The sequence below is a fragment of the Orycteropus afer genome, unplaced genomic scaffold (genome assembly GCF_000298275.1).
Source record: "Orycteropus afer afer isolate SDZICR_OR568_19922 unplaced genomic scaffold, OryAfe1.0 scaffold00778, whole genome shotgun sequence".
NCBI classification, from domain to species: Eukaryota; Metazoa; Chordata; class Mammalia; order Tubulidentata; family Orycteropodidae; genus Orycteropus; species Orycteropus afer.
Window position 1 is genome coordinate 856,376 of NW_006922365.1, and position 19,101 is coordinate 875,476.

A 19,101-nucleotide genomic window follows, 5' to 3' on the forward strand; every position below is an offset into this window, starting at 1 on the left:
TTTAGAGACCATTTAAAGAATAGATTTGATATATGGAACACCAATGACCGAAACCAGAAATTGTGGGATGACGTCAAGAACATCATCCATGAGGAGGAAAGCAAGAGGTCATTAAAAAGACAAGAAAGGACGAAAGACCAAAATAGATGTCAGAAGAGACTCTGAAACTTGCCTTTGAGCAGAGAATAAATAAGAAAATGGAAGAAATGACAAAATAAAAGAGCTGAACAGAAGATTTCAAAGAGCAGCTTGAACAGAAAAAGCCAATTACTGTAATGAAATGTGCAAAGACCTGGAGTTAGAAAATCAAAAGGGAAGAACACTCAGCATTTCTCAAGCTAAAAGAACTGAGGAAAAAAATGTAAGCCTCAATTTGCAATATTGAAAGATTCTATGGGCAAAATATTGAATGGTGCTTGTTGTTGTTGTTATATGCCGTTGAGTTGGACTTGACTCATAGCGACCCCTCCTTGAGTTTCCAAGGCGGTATCACTACAGAAGTACATTCCCAACCTTCCTTCCGAGGAGTGGCTGGTAGGTACAGGAGACATCAAAGGAAGATGGAATACACAGAGTCACTGTACTGAAAAGATTTGGTCAATGTTTATCCATTTCAGGAAGTGGCACATGATGAAGAACCAATGGTATTGAAGGAAGAAGTTGGAACTGCACTGAAGGAATTGGCAGAGAACAAGGCCACAAATGATGGAATACCCATTGAGATGTTTCAACAAACAGATGCCACACTGGAGGCACTCAATCAGCTATGCCAAGAGATTTGGAAGACAGTTACCTGTCCAACTGACTGGAAGAGATCCATATTTGTACCCATTCCAAAGAAAGGTGATCCCACAGAACATGGAAATCATCAAACAATATCATTAGTATAGCTCACAAGTGAAATCTTACTGAAGACAATTCAAAAATGGGTACAACAGTATATTGACAGAGAGCTTCCAGAAATGCAAGCTGGATTCAGAAGAGTATGTGGAACTAGGGATATCATTGCTGATATCAGATGGATCTTAGCTGAAAGCAAAGAATACCAGAACAATGTTTACTTATGTTTTATTGACTATGCAAAAGCATTTGGTTTGTCGATCATAACAAATTTTGGATAACATTGAGAAGAATGGGAATTCCAGAACCCTTGATTGTACTTCATGAGGAACTTGTACATAGATCAGGAGGCTGTCATTCGAACAGAACAAGGGGGTACTGCATGGTTGAAAATCAAGAAGGGAGTGTGTCAAGGTTGTGTCCTTTCACTATACTTATTCAACTTGTATGCTGAGCAGATAATCTGAGAACCTGGATTATATGAAGAAGAATGTTTCATCAGGATTGGAGGAAGACTCATTAACAACCTACGATATCCAAATGACACAGCTGTGCTTGCTGAAAGTGAGAATGACTTGAAGCACTTGCTGATGAAGATTAAAGACTACAGTCTGCGGTATGGATTACATCTCAATATAAAGAAAACAAAAATCCTCACAACTGGTCCAATAAATAGCTTCATGATAAATGGAGAAAAAGGTGGAAGTTGCCAAGGACTTCATATTACTTGGTTCTACAATCAATACCAATAGAAGCAGCAGGCAAGACATCAGACAATGTATTGCATTGGGCAAATATGCTGCAAAAGACCTATTTCAAGTGATGAAGAGCAAAGATGCCTCCTTGAAGATTAAGGTGCTAACGTAAGCCATGGTATTTTCAATCGTCTCTTATGCATGTGAGAGCTGGACAATGAATGAGGAAGACTGAAGAAGAGTTGATGCTTTTTAATTGCGGTGTTAGAGAAGAATGCTAAGAGTACCGTAGTCTGCTAAAAGACTAACAAATCTGTCCTGGAAGAAGTGCAGCTGGAATGCTCCTTGGAAGCGAGAATGGCCAGACTTCATCTCACCTACTTTGGTCATGTTGTCAGAAGGGATCATTCCCTGGAGAAAGATATCATGCTTGGTAAAGTGGAGGGTCAATGAAGAGGGGGAAGGCCCTGAAGGAGATGGATTGACACAGTGGCCGCAATGATGGGCTCAGGTATAGCAAGGATCATGAGGTTGGCACAGGACCAGGCAGTGTTTCCTTCTGTTGTGCATAGGGTCGCTATGAGTTGGAGATGACTCAATGGCAACTGTCAACAACAACGAGTCAAAATTGATTCTTTGGTAATAGGTTTGGTTATTGGTTTTCCAAATTGACATCTGAGTCATCCCTGAATGGATAAATACCAAATTCTACCTTTTCTGACACAATCTATGAGGATAATATTCAACCTAAATAAAAATCTCCATTTATCACTTCTCTGCCCCTTCTGTTCTGACACCATTTGCCCATTCAGCATTTCTTTCTATGTGTGATTCCCTTATCACACATAGGTGAAATCTTGTAAGTTAAAAGAAAGTCCTCCAGACTGCCAAGTTGGTCCAACTTTAGACATTAGCCTCAAGCTTGAGAGTCCCCATGGATCTCCTCACTCTGGACTTGGTGGCTAGAAATTTGGAGTTTTTCCACTACCCTTTCAGCATGCCACCTGCAAGCTCAGGGGTTCCTAGCCCAATTCACTTCTGACCTACTGGTGCTTACAACTCCCCCAGAGTTGATAATTTATAGGAATGACTCACAGATCTCATAGAAAGCATTATACTTGTGATTATAGTTTTATTATTATAAAGTTACATATCAGGATCAGCACAAAGCAAGCCTGGGAGAGTTTACAATGTGGAGGTTTCATGCCCCATAAAAGGGATGTGTTACTCTCCCATGTGTACTAAAAATAATTGGCCAGTATTCAGTCCATTAACCAACCAGGACTGGTTGATGTCTTCTATCAACCAGGACTCCCATGGAGGTTTCATATCCAGAGCCTTTCTGGGGGCTTCATTACCTAAGTATGATTAATTGAATTATGCCTTTTTCCACTATGCCACTACCACTTGTCTGGTGGTTTGTGTGTTGCTGTGAGGCTGGAGAGTATGCCACCAGTGTTTCAAATATTAGCAGGGTCACACACATGGTGGATGTGTTTCAGTGGAGCTTCCAGTCTAAGACAGACTGGACAGAAGGAAGGAGCCATCTACTTCTCAGATTGGCAAGTGAAAACCTTATGAATAGCAGTGAAACACTGTCTGATATATTACTGGAAAACTTTATGAATAGCCTTGAAACATTTTCAGATACAGTGCAGGAAGATGAGCCCCTCAGATCAGAAGGCATTCAAAATATAACTGGGGAAGAGCTGCCTCCTCTGAGTAGAGCTGACCTTAATGATGTGGATGGAATAAAGCTTTTGGGACCTCTATTTGCTGATGTGGCACGACTCAAAAGGAGAAGAAACAGATGCAAACATCCATTAATAATTGGAACATGGAATGTAAGATGTATGAATCTAGGAAAATTGGGAGCTGTCAAAAATGAAATGGAATGCATAAAGATTGATATCATGGGCTTTAGTGAGCTGAAATGGACTGTTTTTGACCATTTTGAATCAGATAACCATATGATCTACTATGCCAGGAATGACAAATTGAAGAGGAATGGTGTGGCATTTTTTGTTACAAAGAATGTTTCAAAATCTGTCCTGAAGTACAGTGCTGTCAGTGATAGGATAGTATCCATATGCCTACAAGGAAGACCAGTTAATACTATTGTTATTCAAAGATGAGGAAATTAAAGATTTTCACCAACTTCTGCAGTCTGAAATTGACCAAACATGCACTCCAGATGTGTTGACTATCACTGGTGACTAGAATGCAAAAGCTGGAAACAAGAATCACTGGTAGTTGGAAAATATGGCCTTAGTGATAAAAATAATGCTGGATGTTGCATGATAGAATATTGCAAGACCTTCAACTTATTCATGGCAAATACCTCTTTGTAATAACATAAATGGCAGCTATGCACATGGACTTCACCAGATGGAGTACACCAGAATCAAAATGACTGTATCTGTGGCAAGAGGTGATGGAGAAGCTCAATATCTTCAGCCAAAACAAGGCTGGGACCTGACTGTGGAACAGACCATCAACTGTTCATATGCAAGTTCAGGATGAAGCTAAAGACAATTAAAAGAAGTCTAGGAGACCCAAAATATGACCTTGATTATATCCCTCCTGAATTTAGATACCATCTAAAGAATAGATTTGATGCATTGAAAACCAATGACCAAAAATGAGGAATTGTGGAATGACATCAAGAACATCACCCATGAAGAACATAAAGGTCATTAAAAAGACAGGAAAGGAAGAAAAGACCAAAATGGGTGTCAGGAGAGACTCTGAAACTTGCCCTTGAATGGAGAGTAGCTAAAGCGAATGGAAGAATCGACAGGATGAAAGAGCTGAACAAAAGATTTCAAAGAGCAGCTCGAGAAGACATAGTCAGTTATTACAATGAAATGTGCAAAGACCTGGAGTTAAAAAACCAAAAGGGAAGAACACACTCAGCATTTCTCAAGCTAAAAGACCTGAGAAAAAATTTAAGCCTCAAGTTGTAATATTGAAAGATTCTATGGGCAAAATATTGAATGATGTAGGAAACATCAAAAGAAGATGGAAGGAGTATACCGAGTCACTGTACCAAAAAAAAAATGGTTAATGTTCATCCATTTGAGGAGGTGACATATCATCAACAACCAATGGGATTGAAGGAAGAAGTTGAGGCTTCTTGTTGTTGTTGTTATGTGCTGTCGAGTCGGACCCTACTCATAGCGACCCCTCCTTGGGTTTCCAAGGCAGTATCACTACGGAAGTAGATTGCCCCATCTTCCTTCTGAGTAGTGGCTGGTGGGTTTGAACTGCCAGCCTTCTGGTTAGCAGTCAAGTGCCTTAGCCACTATGTTACCAGAGCTCCCACTTTTTTTTTTTTAAATCCTTGAAAATATATTATCAGAGGGAATGAAGATGAAGTATTGAACACATGTACAAGGACTCCCCAGACGGCACTTAGTCGACTTCTTCCATGCGTGACATGTCATCATCTCCTTCAAGGGGTGGCATTTCTTCAGTGACAGCAGCGCTAGTCTCATCAGCAGTACGGTCATCTTCATCAGTACCCAGACCCAGCTTGATCATCCAGTTAGATCCTGTTTGCATGTGTCTGGGGATCTTCCAGACTGAAGCCCGAAGACAGGAGGGCGGTCTCATACAGTAGGATGACCAAATCCTTCACAGATTTGTTTTTCTTGTCGGCCTCGGCCTTCTGCCACAGGGTCTCAACGATGGAGTGGTCAGGGTTGACCTCCAGGTGCTTCTTCGCTGCCATGTAACCCATCGTGGAGTTGTCTCTTAGGGCTTGAGCCTTCATGATTCTTTCCATGTTGGCGGTCCAGCCATACGTGCTTGTGACTATGCAGCACGGGGAGGTGACCAATCGGTTTGACACCACCACCTTTTCAACTTTTTTCTCCAAAATGTCTTTCATGATTTTGCAGAGGTTTTCAAACTTTGTTTTCTTCTCTTCCTGTTTCTTTTTCTCTTCTTCATCCTCTGGAAGTTCCAAGCCCTCTTTGGTGACTGACACTAAAGTCTTCCCCTCAAATCCCTTCAGCTGTTGGACACAATACTCATCAATGGGCTCAATCATGTAGATCACTTCCAATCCGTGCTTCCGAAGATGCTCCACAAAGGCCGAGTTAGCAACCTGGTCCTTGGTTTCACCAGTGATGTAGTAGATGTGTTTTTGGTTCTCCTTCATTCTGGTGCAATAGTCCTTGAGGGAAACCATCTCATCACCCGAGGCTGACATGTAGTATCGCAACAGCTCAGAAAGCTTTTTCCGGTTCTGGGAGTCCTCATGTATTCCAAGCTTAATGTTTTTAGAGAACTGCTCATAAAACTTCTTGTAGTTCTCTTTATCTTCCACCAGTTCAGTGAAGAGTTCCAAGCACTTTTTGACCAAATTCTTCCTGATAACTTTCAAAATCTTGCTTTGCTGCAACATCTCACAGGAAATATTGAGAGGGAGATCCTCGGAGTCCACCACACCTCTAATGAAATTCAGATATTCAGGGATCAGCTTCTCACAGTTTGACAGATCCCAGTAAGCTGGAATCGGGGAAAGACCTACACATCAACCTCATCCCGAACAAGCAAGATCGCACCCTCACCATCGTGGACACGGGAATTGGCATGACCAAGGCCGACCTGATCAACAATCTTGGTACCATCACCAAGTCGGGCACCAAGGTGTTTATGGAAGCTCTGCCGGCTGGTGCCGACATCTCCATGATTGGCCAGTTCGGAGTGGGATTTTACTCAGTGTATCTGGTCGCCGAGAAAGTGACGGTGATCACCAAACACAACAATGACGAGCAGTACGCGTGGGAGTCCTCTGCAGGAGGGTCCTTCACGGTTAGGACAGACACAGGTAAACCTATAAGTTGTGGAACCAAGGTTATCTTGCATCTGAGAGAAGACCAAACTGAGTACCTGGAGGAAAGAAGAATGAAGGAGGTCGTGAAGAAACACTCTCAATTCATTGGCTATCCAATCACTCTTTTTGTGGAGAAAGAACGAGATAAGGAAGTAAGTGATAATGAGGCTGAAGAAAAGGAAGAGAAGGAGGAAGAGAAATAAAAAGAAAAGGAGTCGGATGACAAGCCTGAGATAGAAGATGTTGGCTCTGATGAAGAGGAGGAAGAAAAGAAGAATGGTGACAAGAAGAAGAAAAAGAAGATCAGGAGAAGTACAACGACCAGGAGGTGCTCAACAAGACGAAGCCCATCTGGACCAGAAACCCTGATGACATCACCAACGAGGAGTATGGGGAATTCTACAAGAGCTTGACCAACGACTGGGAAGACCACCTGGCGGTGAAGCATTTCTCAGTTGAAAGACAGCTGGAATTCAGAGCGCTTCTCTTTGTTCCAAGACGTGCGCCTTTTGATCTATTTGAAAACAGAAAGAAAAAGAACAACATTAAATTATATGTACGCAGAGTTTTCATCATGGATAACTGTGAGGAGCTGATCCCTGAATATCTGAAGTTGAGGGTACTCTGAAGGAATTGGCGAAGAGCAAGGCTCCAGGAATTGACGGAATACCACTGAGATGTTTCAACAAGTGGATGCTGCACTGGAGGCACTCACTTGTCTGTGCCAAGAAATTTGGAGGATAACTTCCTGGCCAACTGACTGGAAGAAATCCATATTTGTATCCATTCCAAAGAAAGGTGATCCCACAGAATGTGGAAATTATTGAATAATATCATTAATATCACATGCAAGTAAAATCTTGCTGAGGATAATTCAAAAATGGTTGCAACAGGGTATTGACAGGGAACAGCCAGCAATGCAAGGTGGCTTTAGAAGAGGATGTGGAACAAGGGATATCATAGCTGATGATAGAGATCTTGAGTGCAAGCAAAGAATACCAAAAAGATACTTGCTTGTGTTTTATTGACTGTGCAAAAGCATTTGATTGTGTGGATCATAACAAATTATGGATAACATTGAGAAGAATGGACTTCCAGAACACTTAGTTGTGCTCATGAGGAGCCTGTATATAGACTAGGAGGCTGTTGTTCAAACAGAATAAGGGGATACTGCATGGCTTAAAATCAGGAAGGGTGTGTGTCAGGGTTGTATCCTTTCACCATACTTATTCACTCTGTATGCTGAGCAAATAATCTGAGAAATTGGACTATATGAAAAAGAGGATTGGAGGAAGACTCATTAACAACCTGCAATATGAAGATGACACAGCTTTGCTTGCTGAAAGTGAGGATGACTGGAAGCACTTACTGATGAAGATTAAAGACTACAGTCTGCAGTATGGATTACACCTTGACATAAAGAAAGCAAAAATCCTCACAACTGGACCAATAGGCAGCATCTTGATAAATGGAGAAAGGATTAGAGTTATCAAAGATTTTGTATTACTTGATTCCACAATCAACAACAATGGAAGCAGCAGTCAGGACATCAGACAATGTATTGTACTGGGCAAATATGATGTAAAAGACCTCTTTTAGGTATTAAGGAGCAAAGATGTCTCCTTGAAGACTAAGGAGTGCCTAACCCAAGCTCCAGTATTTTCAGTCGCCTCATACGCATGTGAGAGCTGGACAATGAGTAAGAAAGACTGAAGAAGGGTTGATGCTTTTCAGTTGTGGTGTTGGCAAAGAATACAGAAACTATCATGGACTGCCAAAAGAAGGAACAAATCTGCTCTGGAAGAATGCACGTGGAATGCTCCTTGGAAGAGAGAATGTCCAGACTTCATCTGACTTATTTTGATCATGTCAGAAGGGACCATTCCCTGGAGAGGATTATCATGCTTGGTAAAGTGGAGGGTCAATGAAAAAGGGGAAGGCCCTCAACGAGATGGATTAACATAGTGGCTTCAATGGTGGGCTCAGGTATAGCAAGGATTATGAGGCTGGCACAGGACCGGGCAATGTTTTGTTCTGTTGTGCATAAGGTCTCTATGAGTTGGATCCAACTTGACAGCACCTAAGAACAACAACAACAACCAGGCCAATATCATGCACCGATCTTTCTGGCCAAGTCAGCCCTCACCTGGATCATCTCATTAGCATAAAATCTCAGTTGCTATCTGGCGTTCTAGATAGCAAGGCATCATTTATTCAGGAAATTCCAAGAGTTGAGACGTATCTCTCAGGAACTAAAAACAAAGACCAAATTACTTTGGGTAAAATTAAATTCTTTACCTACAACTACTTTTAAAAATATCATCTATAGACAGTTTAGGGTGGAGAAAGATGAGTAGGTTAGGGAATTTAGTGCACTTAATTATCAGCTAAGAATAGAACAGTGTATGTGGGATGGTCATAATGTATTTATCTTGCTTCATCTAGTTCTGAAGTTATTGCATTTGAGACATCTTCTATAGACAAGTTTTTTTGGTTTGTTTTTAATGATCTTTATGTCATGAAAAGGAGCTCTGGTGACATAGTGTCTAAGGCATTTGACTGCTAACCAGAAAGCTGGTGGTTCAAACCCACTGGCCTCTCCTTGGAAGGAAGGTTAGGCAATGTACTTCCATAGAGATACCACCCTGGAAACCCAAGGAGGGGTCACTATGAGTTGTAAACAACTTGATGGTAGTGAGTTTGTTTTTTGGTTTTATGTAGTGAGAGAAGAAAGTCTTCCAGATTATGGAAGATAATAATTTGTTTATATCGTTAACAAAGATTAGTATAGCAATTCTGTTACATCATTGGCAAAAGATATGTATATGTAGGTTGAATTCCAGTTGGGCTGACTCATTCCTTAAACATTTTGACTTACTTAAAGAAACTAATCAGTCTATATTGTTTAGAAACTATAAATTGTACAGCATTTTCAATGGAAGTAATTTTCAGTTTAGCCAATGAACTTCTTTTGAGGTTTGTTTGCTTTTAGCATGGTTGAGTTTATGCAAAAGTATGACCCTGAGAGCAGTTAATTATTACTGTGCATGAAACAGGACCTCTAAGAGTTCTTAAGAAAAATGAAAAGATGTGACATTTTTGGGGATGTAAGATTTATTCTTCACTTACATCTTAAAAAAATTGTTTGATTTGGCTTAGCCATCTGACTAACAACAAAAGCGAAACAACTAAAGTGCCCATGGTAATTCATCTTCATTTCCAAAATGGCAGTTCCTTGTATTAAGATCACAGTTCTGCTAACTTTTTGAATGGAGTGAATTACATAGGAGAGTATTTTCAACCCCTACTCCACACTTACCCTAGAATCTACTGAGCTTATTAAAAACCTAAATGTGCAGAGAAACACCAGTAGTCAGTGTAACAATATATTTATTGTGAGTAGATAGATTCAAATTGGGCAGCATCAAATCAAAAGTATTGTGAAGGTGCTTGTCTTAGTTATCTGGGGCTGCTACAACAGAAATACCACAAGATGATGGTTTTAGTAAACAGAATTTATCCTCTCATAGTTTAGGAGGCTAGAAGTCCAAATTCAGGTTGCCAGATGTAAGGGAAAGCTTTCTCTCTCTTGTCTACTTTAAGGGAAGTGGACAAAGTTGTCTTTGTTCATTATCTGTGGGCCTGACATTGCTTGGAGATCTCCATGTATCTTGGCATCAGTCTTCCCTTTGGTCTAGGAAGTTCTTAGTGCAGGTTCCAAGGGATGTGCTTCTCTCCTAGCTCTTCTTTCTTGGTGATACTAAGGTCCCTCTGATCTCTACTCACTTGTTTAATCTCCTTTATATCTCAAAAGAGATTGATTTAAGATATAGCCTAATGCTATGGATTGTATCCTGTCTTATTAACGTAACTGCCTCTGATTCTGTCTCATTAGCATCATTTAAAAAAAAAAGTCACTGCCGCCAAGTTGGATCCAACTCATAATGAGCTCTCCTTGGGTTTCCAAGGCAGTATCACTACGGAAGTAGATTGCCTAACCTTCCTTCTGAGGAGTGGCTTGTGAATTTGAACCACCAGCCTTGTGGTTAGCTGTCAGATGCCTTAGGCACCATGCCACCTGAGCTTCCCATTAACATCATAGAGGTTAGGATTTACTACACATAGGATAATTATATCAAATCACAAAATGGAGGATAATTGTATGCTATCGAGAATCATAAGGTTTTCTCTGGCCAATTCTTTGAGAAGTTGATGGCCCCTTCCTTCTTCTGAGCCAAGTTGACACATACTTTTCTGGGATACATTTCAATCTATAACAACACTTCAAAGAGAAGATAGTAAAAACAGGTTATATAGGTAGGATCTGCAAAGGTAGTCTCCTAAAGGTCATTGTCAATTCCTTTCACGTTGGTTTCTCAGGAGATAGAGTCTGAGCATGTACAGAGTTTCAGGGTCAGTCAGTTATAAAAACAGAGTCATTAAGGACATGCCATATATCCTAAAACACAACTTCCAATCAGACCCTTGAGTTGCCAACCTCTCGAAACTGTCTTCGCAATATAAAATTCTCCAAAAGAATCCATTGCCTAAGGCAAAATGATCTTCATTGAGCTGCTTAATAGGCTGTTTGAGGAGGTGACTCCAGAAAAACCAATTCCTTATGGGCTCAAGGTTTAAAAGGACACCTAAGGCCAAATGGGCCGGGTGGTCACTCCAACTCCTTGCTCAGAAATCTGGATTCCAGGAGAATTAAAACAGTTTCTCAAACTATATAACATACAGTAAATTGGCTTATTGAGGAAAAAGGGGAGTCAGATAGGAAGGATAGGTGCAAGGGATAGTGTTTCAGAAAATTGGATGATTTGTAAGTTACATAATTTTTTAAAAAAAGTACATTTTATTGGAATATAATTTATGTACAGTGAAATTCACAAAACTAAAGTGACATGGGTCAAGGTACTTTTTCTTTGTTTGTCTGCAGTGTTCCCTCCCCTACCTTCCCACTCCTGGTAACCAACAAAGAAAGTTTTCTTCAGTATATAAACCTTTCCTTGACTTTTTACAATAATGGACTAATACATTTTTTGTCCTTCCCTGATTGACTTATTTCACTTAGCATAATGTCCTCCAAGTTCATCCATGTTATGCAGTTTTGCAGATTCTACATTATTTGTTAGTGTTGCATAGTATTCCATTGTGAGTAGTACCATAGTTTGGTTATCCATTCTTCTGTTGGTGGGCATGTAGGTTGTTTCCATCTTTTTGGTTTTGCAAAGAGTGCTGCAATGAACATGCATGTGCATATACTGTTTTTGTCCTGGCTCTCACTTCTTTAGGATACATACCTAGTAATGGGATTGGTGGATCAAATGGCATTTCTAATTCCAGCTTTTTAAGGAATTGCCATACTGCTTTCCACAGTGATTATATCATTTGACAGTCCCACCAGCAGTGTATGAGAATCCCAATCACTCAACATCCTTGCCAGCATTTTGTATTTTCTGTCTTGTTGAACTTTGCCATTAGTGCTAGGGTGAGATGATAGCTCGTTATTGTTTTGATTTGCATCTCTCTGATGGCTAATGATCATGAGCATTTCTTCATGTGTTTGCTGGCCACCTGAATGTACTCTTTGGTGAAGTGTCTATTCATGTCTTCTGCCCATTTTTTAAATTGGATTGTTAATCTTTTTGTTGTTGAGGTGTTGGACTTCCCTATAAATTTTAGAGATAAGTCCCTTGTCAGCTATGTCATTGCCAAATATTTTTTTTCCCAATCTCTAAGTTCTCTTTTTCCTTTTTTGGAGAACTTAATTTTTAAAAGGTTCCATTCATCTAGTTTATCTTAAGCTGTTGTTAAGCTGTTGGTGTATTTTGGGTTATGCTTGACAGTCTATTTATGCCATAAATTAGGGCTCCTAAATTTGCCCCTATTTTTTCCTTGAGGAACTTTATAGTTTTAGGTTTTACATTTAAGTCTTTGATCCATCTGGAGTTAGTTTTTGTGTATGGTATGAGGTATGGATCTTGTTTCATTTTTCTGCAAATGGATATCCAGTTTTGCCAGCACCATTTCTTAAAGAGATCATCTCTTCTCCATTTAATGGATTTCAGCTCTTTGTAAAAAATAAGCTGACCATAGGTCGATGGATCTGTTTTTGAGTTCTCAATTCTGTTCCACTGGTCTATGTGTCTATTGTTGTACCAGTGCCAGGCTGTTTTGCCTACTGTGGCTGTGTAGTAGGCTTTGAGATCTGGCAGTGTGAGACCTCCTACTTTGCTCTTCTTCTTCAATAGTGCTTTGCTTATTTGAGGTCTCTTTCCTTTCCATAAGTTATATAATTTATAATCTGAGATCCCACATTCATGGCCTGTGGGCCAAATGTGGCTCATAAGTACATCTGGTTTGACATGTGTATTTTGAAAAGAAAATTTAATTAGTTGTCTAACTTTAAGAAACAGGAGAGTTACAGAAGAATTCATGTTTCCAGCATCTTTAGAAAAATTGGAAGATCTGGCAGTCCTGGGCTTGAATTTTCTGTGGCATAAACCTTGATCTTTGGATTTGCCTGTTCTAGATATTTCATGCCACCAGTTGTCTGTCAGTTTGTCATTCTGTGGTGGCTTGCATGTAAAGGGTAAAGGATACTATACTATCTAAAAAAAAAAAAAAAAAAAAAAAACCTGACCAGTGAAAACCACATAAATAGCAGTGGAATTTTGTGTGATATAGTACTGGAAGATGAGCCCTTCAAATTCAATGGCACTCCAAATAGTAGAGAGGAAGAGCTGCCTCCTCAAAGTAGAATTGACTTTAATGATGTGGATAGAGTAAACCTTTTGGGGCTTTATTTAGTGATGTCACATGACTCAAAATGAGAAGGAAGAGTTGTAAACTTCCTTGGAATTGTAATTAGTAATAGGAACATATTGTGTTATTGTTAGGTGCCATTGAGTCGTTTCCGACTCAGCGACCCCATGCACAGCAGAACGAAACACTGCCCGATCCCACGCCAGCTCTGCGATCCTTGCTATACCTGAGCCCATCATCGCAGCCACCGTGTCTGTCAATCCATCTCGTTGAAGGCCTCCCCCTCTTTCGTCGACCCTCCACCCTACCAAGCATGACATCCTTCTCCAGGGAATGGTCCCTTCTGACAACATGACCAAAATAGGTGAGACGAAGTCTGGCCATTCTCGCTTCCAAGGAGCATTCCGACTGCACTTCCTCCAGGACAGATCTGTTAGTTCTTTTAGCAGTCCGTGGTACTTTCAGCATTCTTTGCCAGCACCACAACTCAAAAGCATCACCTTATTCATTGTCCAGCTCTCACATGGATACGAGGCAATTGGAAATATCATGGCTTGTGTCAGGCACACCTTAGTCCTCAAGGAGACATCCTTGCTCCTCAGCACTTGAAAACAGTTCCTCTGTGGTTGACTTTCCCAGTGCTACATGTAGTCTAATGTCCTGACTGCTGCTTCCATTGGCATTGATTGTATAACCAAGCAATGTCAATTCTTAGACAACCTCAATCTTCTCTCCATTTATTGTGATGCTGCTCATTGGTCCAGTTGTGAGGATTTTTGTTTTCTTTATATTGAGACATAATCCACACTGCAGACTGTATTCTTCAAGCATAACTTATGGAAAGGAAAGAGACCTCAAATAAGCAAAGCACTATTGAAGAAGAAGAACAAATAATCCGAGAAGCTGGGTTTACTCAGATGATGCAGCTCTTTCCCAGTCCTATCTGGAGATCCTTCTAACCTAACCGGACTATTCATAAAGTTGCGCGGTAATGTATCATACAGTGTTTCTTTGCTATTCATAAGGTTTCCCCTGGCCAATTGTTTGAGAAGCGGATGGCCTCTTCCTTCTTCCTAGTCTGTCTCAGTCTGTAAGCTGGGCTGGTACCTGTGCGCCACGTGCATCCTACTGGGTTTGAAACACCAGTGGCTCAGCCTCAAAACTCACATCAACACATTACCACGGTAGGACAAACGGACAGGCAAGTTTGCCTCCCTTACCTGGGTCCCTGTGGATGACTCCCAATAGGAACATGCAATGTACAAAGTAGGAAAATTAGAAGTTGTCAAAAATGAAATGGAACCAGAAGAGAAGATCATGTTTAGTGTTTCTCAAGCTAAACTGAGGAAAAAATTCAAACCTCAAATTGCAATATTGAAAGATTCTGTGGGCAAAATACTGAACAACACAGGAAACATCCAAAAAAGTTGGAAGAAATATACAGAGTGACCGTACCAAGAGGAGTTGGCAGATATTCAAGAATTTTAGGAGGTAGCATAAAGAACCAATGGTATTAAAGGAAGAAGTCCAAGCTGCACTGAAAACATTGGTGAAAAAGAAGTCTCCAGGAATGGAAAGAATACCAGTTAAGATGTTTCAACAATCGAGTGCGATACTGTAAGCACGCCATCTATGCCAATGAATGTGGAAGACAGCTGCTTGGCCAACTGATTGAAAGAGGTACATATTTGTGCACATTGCAAAGAAAGGTGATACAACAGAATGTGGAAATTATTGAGAACACCACTGATATCACACACAAATACAATTTTGCTGAAAATTATTTAAAAAAAAAACAGTTGCAGTGCTATATTGATAGGGAATTGCCAGAAATTCAAACTGGATTCAGAAGCAGACATGGTGACATCTGATGGATCTTGACTGAAAGCAGGGAATACCAGAAAGATGTTTATCTGTATTTTATTGACTCTGCAAAGGCTTTGATTGTGTAGAGCCTAACAAATTATGGATAATATTACAAAGAATGAGAATTCCGGAACACTTAATTGTTCTGTGTATGGAACCTATATATAGACCTGGAGGCAGTTGTTCAAACAGGACAAGGGGATGCTACATGGTGTAAAATCAGGAAAGGTGTGAGGCAGCGTTGCATCCTTTCACCATACTTATTCAATCTCTATGCTGAGCAAATAATCTGAGACGCTGGACTCTCTGAAGTAGAACACATTAGAGTTGGAGGAAGACTCATTAACAACCTTGATGAATAGGTATTTGAGTATTTATTTTGTATGCCTACCACTATACTCTACCACACTCCACCAACCACTCCATGGAAGAAAGATGAGGCAGTCTGCTTCTGTAAACATTTACAGCCTTGGAAACCCACTGAAGGTCACTATGTGTCGATGGCAATGAGTTGTTTTTTTCTTTATATTCCACCAATCATCTGTCAGTTTGTCATAGTGTGGTGGTGTGCATGTTGCTGTGAAGCTATACCACTGGCAATTTATGGTACGATAAGAAGTAACAGCATGATAAATGGACAGAAGATTGAAGTTGTCATTTTACTTGGATCCATAATCAATACCCATGAAAACAATAGTCAAGAAATCACACATACTGCACTGGGCAAATGTGCTGCAAGAGAACCCTTTAAAGTATTAAGGGGGAAAATGTTACTTTGAAGACTAAGGTTCACCTAACCTAAGCCATGGTACTTTCACCTCATATTCATATGGAAGCTGGACAATGCATAAAGAAGACAAGAAGAGTCAATGTTTTTGAATTGTGGTATTGGTGAAGAATATTGAAAACACCATAGATTGCCAGAAGAATGAACAAATCTTTTCTGGAAGAAGTGCAGTCAGAATGCTCCTTAGAAGCAAGAATAGCCACACTTCATCTCATCTACTTTTGTTACATTGTCACAGGGGACCAGTCCCTGGAGAAGGATATCACACTTGGTAAAGTAGAGGATTGGCAACAAAGGGGAAGACCCTCAGTGAAATGGATTGACACAGTGGCTGCAGCAATGAGGTCAAGCATAGCAAGGATTGTGAGGCTGGGGCAGGACCAGGCAGTGTTTTGTTCTGTTGTATGTAGGGTCGCTGTGAGTCGGAGCTGACTTGACAACACCTAGCAAAAAAACAACACTATACTAGGATATATGATTTGCTAAAATAAATTCATTATTCTTTCAATTACCTGTACTCTCCTTCATAAAGCAATACGTATACATGTAACATGATAATATAAAGTTTACTTCTAGCATGGTTAAGCTTATGAGAAAGCTGTGAGCCCAAGAGCATTTAGCTATTATTGATACAAAATATAGGACCTCAACGAGTTCTTTAGAAAAAAAATGAGGTATAAGACTTATTTTTTAGAGATATAAGACTTATCCTTTGCTTGCAGTTTAACTGAAATCTGACTTTCTGAATGTGTTTTAATAATTTGGAAAAAGAAGGGATTTGTTGACTAAAGTGATTGAAGGCTTCATAGAAAAAGTAGATTTTGTGGAGTAATAGATCTGGACTCTAACTAATTCTTACCATTTGCAACCACTACGAACCCATATAGACATCATTTTGCCTTCCTTTGGCCGTGCACTAATCTGCCTAACTGGCCTACTGCCTATTACCTCTTCACAATCTATTCCCTTTATATCTGCTGGAGTAAAAAGTAATTCTGATCAAGTGACACTGCTGCCCAAAGCCCTCCCATGGCTTCTCAGGTCACTGACCATGAAATCCTTAACAATGGCCCATGAGGCTCTGGTATCATCGGGTTCTTGACTCCCTCTGTAACCTCATTTGACTGCTCTTTCCCTTATATACTGCCCTTTTTCCACACTGACCTCAGTGCTGTTCCTCAGACTCCAAGCTTGTTCCCATTTCACAATCTTGGTATTTGGTATTTCCTCTGCTTTGCAAGTTCACCTCTCCAATATTTCCATAGTTTACTCTCATTTCTTTCAGGTCTCTGTTCAATTGTTCCCTCCACAGAGAGAGGCCTTTCCTTAAATTCTGGAGATGTTTTCTTGAGAACATCTCATCGCTTCTCAGCTTCTTTCCTATTTTGTAGTTCATTACAGTCTCTTTCTACTTGACATCATTTTATAGATCTCTTTATTATCTGATGCTTCTGCTGGGGAGTTAGCTTCATGAGATCAGAGAGGGATTTTGTTTTATTCCCCACTGCATGTTCTCTCCTAAAATATTTCATGGAATATAGGCAGGACTTGATATAGATATTTATTGACTAAATGACAGAAATAATTAAAATATAGTCATAAACCTTTTATCTTTCCCTGATTGTGATTACGTAGAATTGAAAGCAAGTCTATATCAATGATAATGATACTTAGAGGCAACTTTCCCAAGTAAGAAGGCAGTGTCTAAGGCATTTTCACTGCTAACCAGAAGATGGGCAGTTCAAACCCACCAGCCACTCTGTGGAAAGAAGGCGGGGCAATCTACTTCTGTAAAGATTTACCACCTTGGAAACCCAATGAGGGTCACTATGAGTTGGAATCAACTTGATGGCAGTGGGTTTGGTTTTCCAGGATCAGATAGTATCTCAAAATCTTTTCTCCTGCCCCTTTGTTCCTGCCATGCACATCCATATTGCCTGTGGGATCAAACCCATACTCGTTAGTATGGCATTCAAGGCCTTTTAAGCTCTTGCTCTGCCAGCCTTTCCAGCTTTCTTTCTAGTAAGTCCTTGCCCTCTCATCCTATTTCGAATGATTGACAGTTCCCTAATATGCCCTGCACAAAGAGCGCTGGTGGTGTAGTGGTTAAAGGCATTTGTCTGCTAACCAAAAAGTTGGTGTTTCTAGCCCCACTAGCCCCTCCATGGAAGAAAGATGAAGCAGTCTGTTTCTGTAAAGATTTACAGCCTTGGAAACCAAGTGGGGATCACTATGAGTCAGAATTGACTTGATGGCAATGAGTTTGGGTTTTTTTTGTTTCTTTGTTTTAATATGCCCCATACAGATGGTTCTCACAACACCTTTCCCATTTTGCTACTTATTTGTTTATGGGTGTCTTCTTTTCACAGTATGTATACTCTTCAAATGAAACCAAAAACCATATCCACTGCCAGTAAGTTGATTCTAGCGTATAGCAACCCTATAGGAGCTCTGGTAGGGTAGTGCCTAAGGTACTTGACTGCTAACCAGAAGGCTGGCAGTTCAAACCCACCAGCCACTCCTCAGAGGGAAGATGGGGCAATCTACTTCCGTAGTGATACTGCCTCGGAAATTCAAGGAGGGATCGCTATGAGTCGGGTCCAACTCGACGGCACATAACAACAATATAGAACAGACAGAACTGCCCCATAGGATTTCCAAGGCTGAAAACAGACTGCCCTATCTTTCTCTCTCATAGTGGCTGGTGGGTTTGATCTGCTAACCTTATGGTTAGCAGCCCAGTATTTTAACCACCAGAGCTACTCTTCTAAGGAAGGGACCTAACATATCTTTGTCTCTCCAAAACTTGGTACAGTTCCTGGCATATCATAGGTGGTCAGTAAATATTTTTGAATGAAATAAAAAGCAATTTTGTCAACAAGTTAGAGTTTGGAGGGAACTTGAAAAGTTTGAATACAGAACAAATAAAATGGTGGAAGAAGCTTCACCTCATTAGAAGGTTTGGATATGGGTGTGCTCAGGAACAGAAATGGTTGAAGAGAATATAGTATTTAAATATGCTAATTTTTAGTAAAATTATACCCAAGATGAGGCAGATGGTATATAACACAGTAGAATCAGGACATTTAGCTAGAACAAATAGCCTACGTGGAAGGAACAGTTATTTGACAGGTATTACTTAGAAAGAAGTGGGTGCATTTTTCAGTGGGCTGACTATGGGAACTGAAGTCCTATTATGTTAACTGTGAGAGTCATGAAAGATGGTGATGCTGCTCATCGTGAGGAAATAATACAGGGAGAGGGTTGAGCAGCAACAGCACATTTGTATCATTGCTCAT

At 40.3% G+C, this 19,101-nt stretch overlaps 1 protein-coding gene across 1 annotated transcript in view; it reads left to right on the forward strand.

Annotated features, from left to right (window-relative positions):
- DEPDC1B (DEP domain containing 1B) overlaps positions 1 to 19,101 on the forward strand; it is a 200,628-nt gene that overhangs the window by 172,352 nt on the left and 9,175 nt on the right. The window lies entirely within an intron of this gene.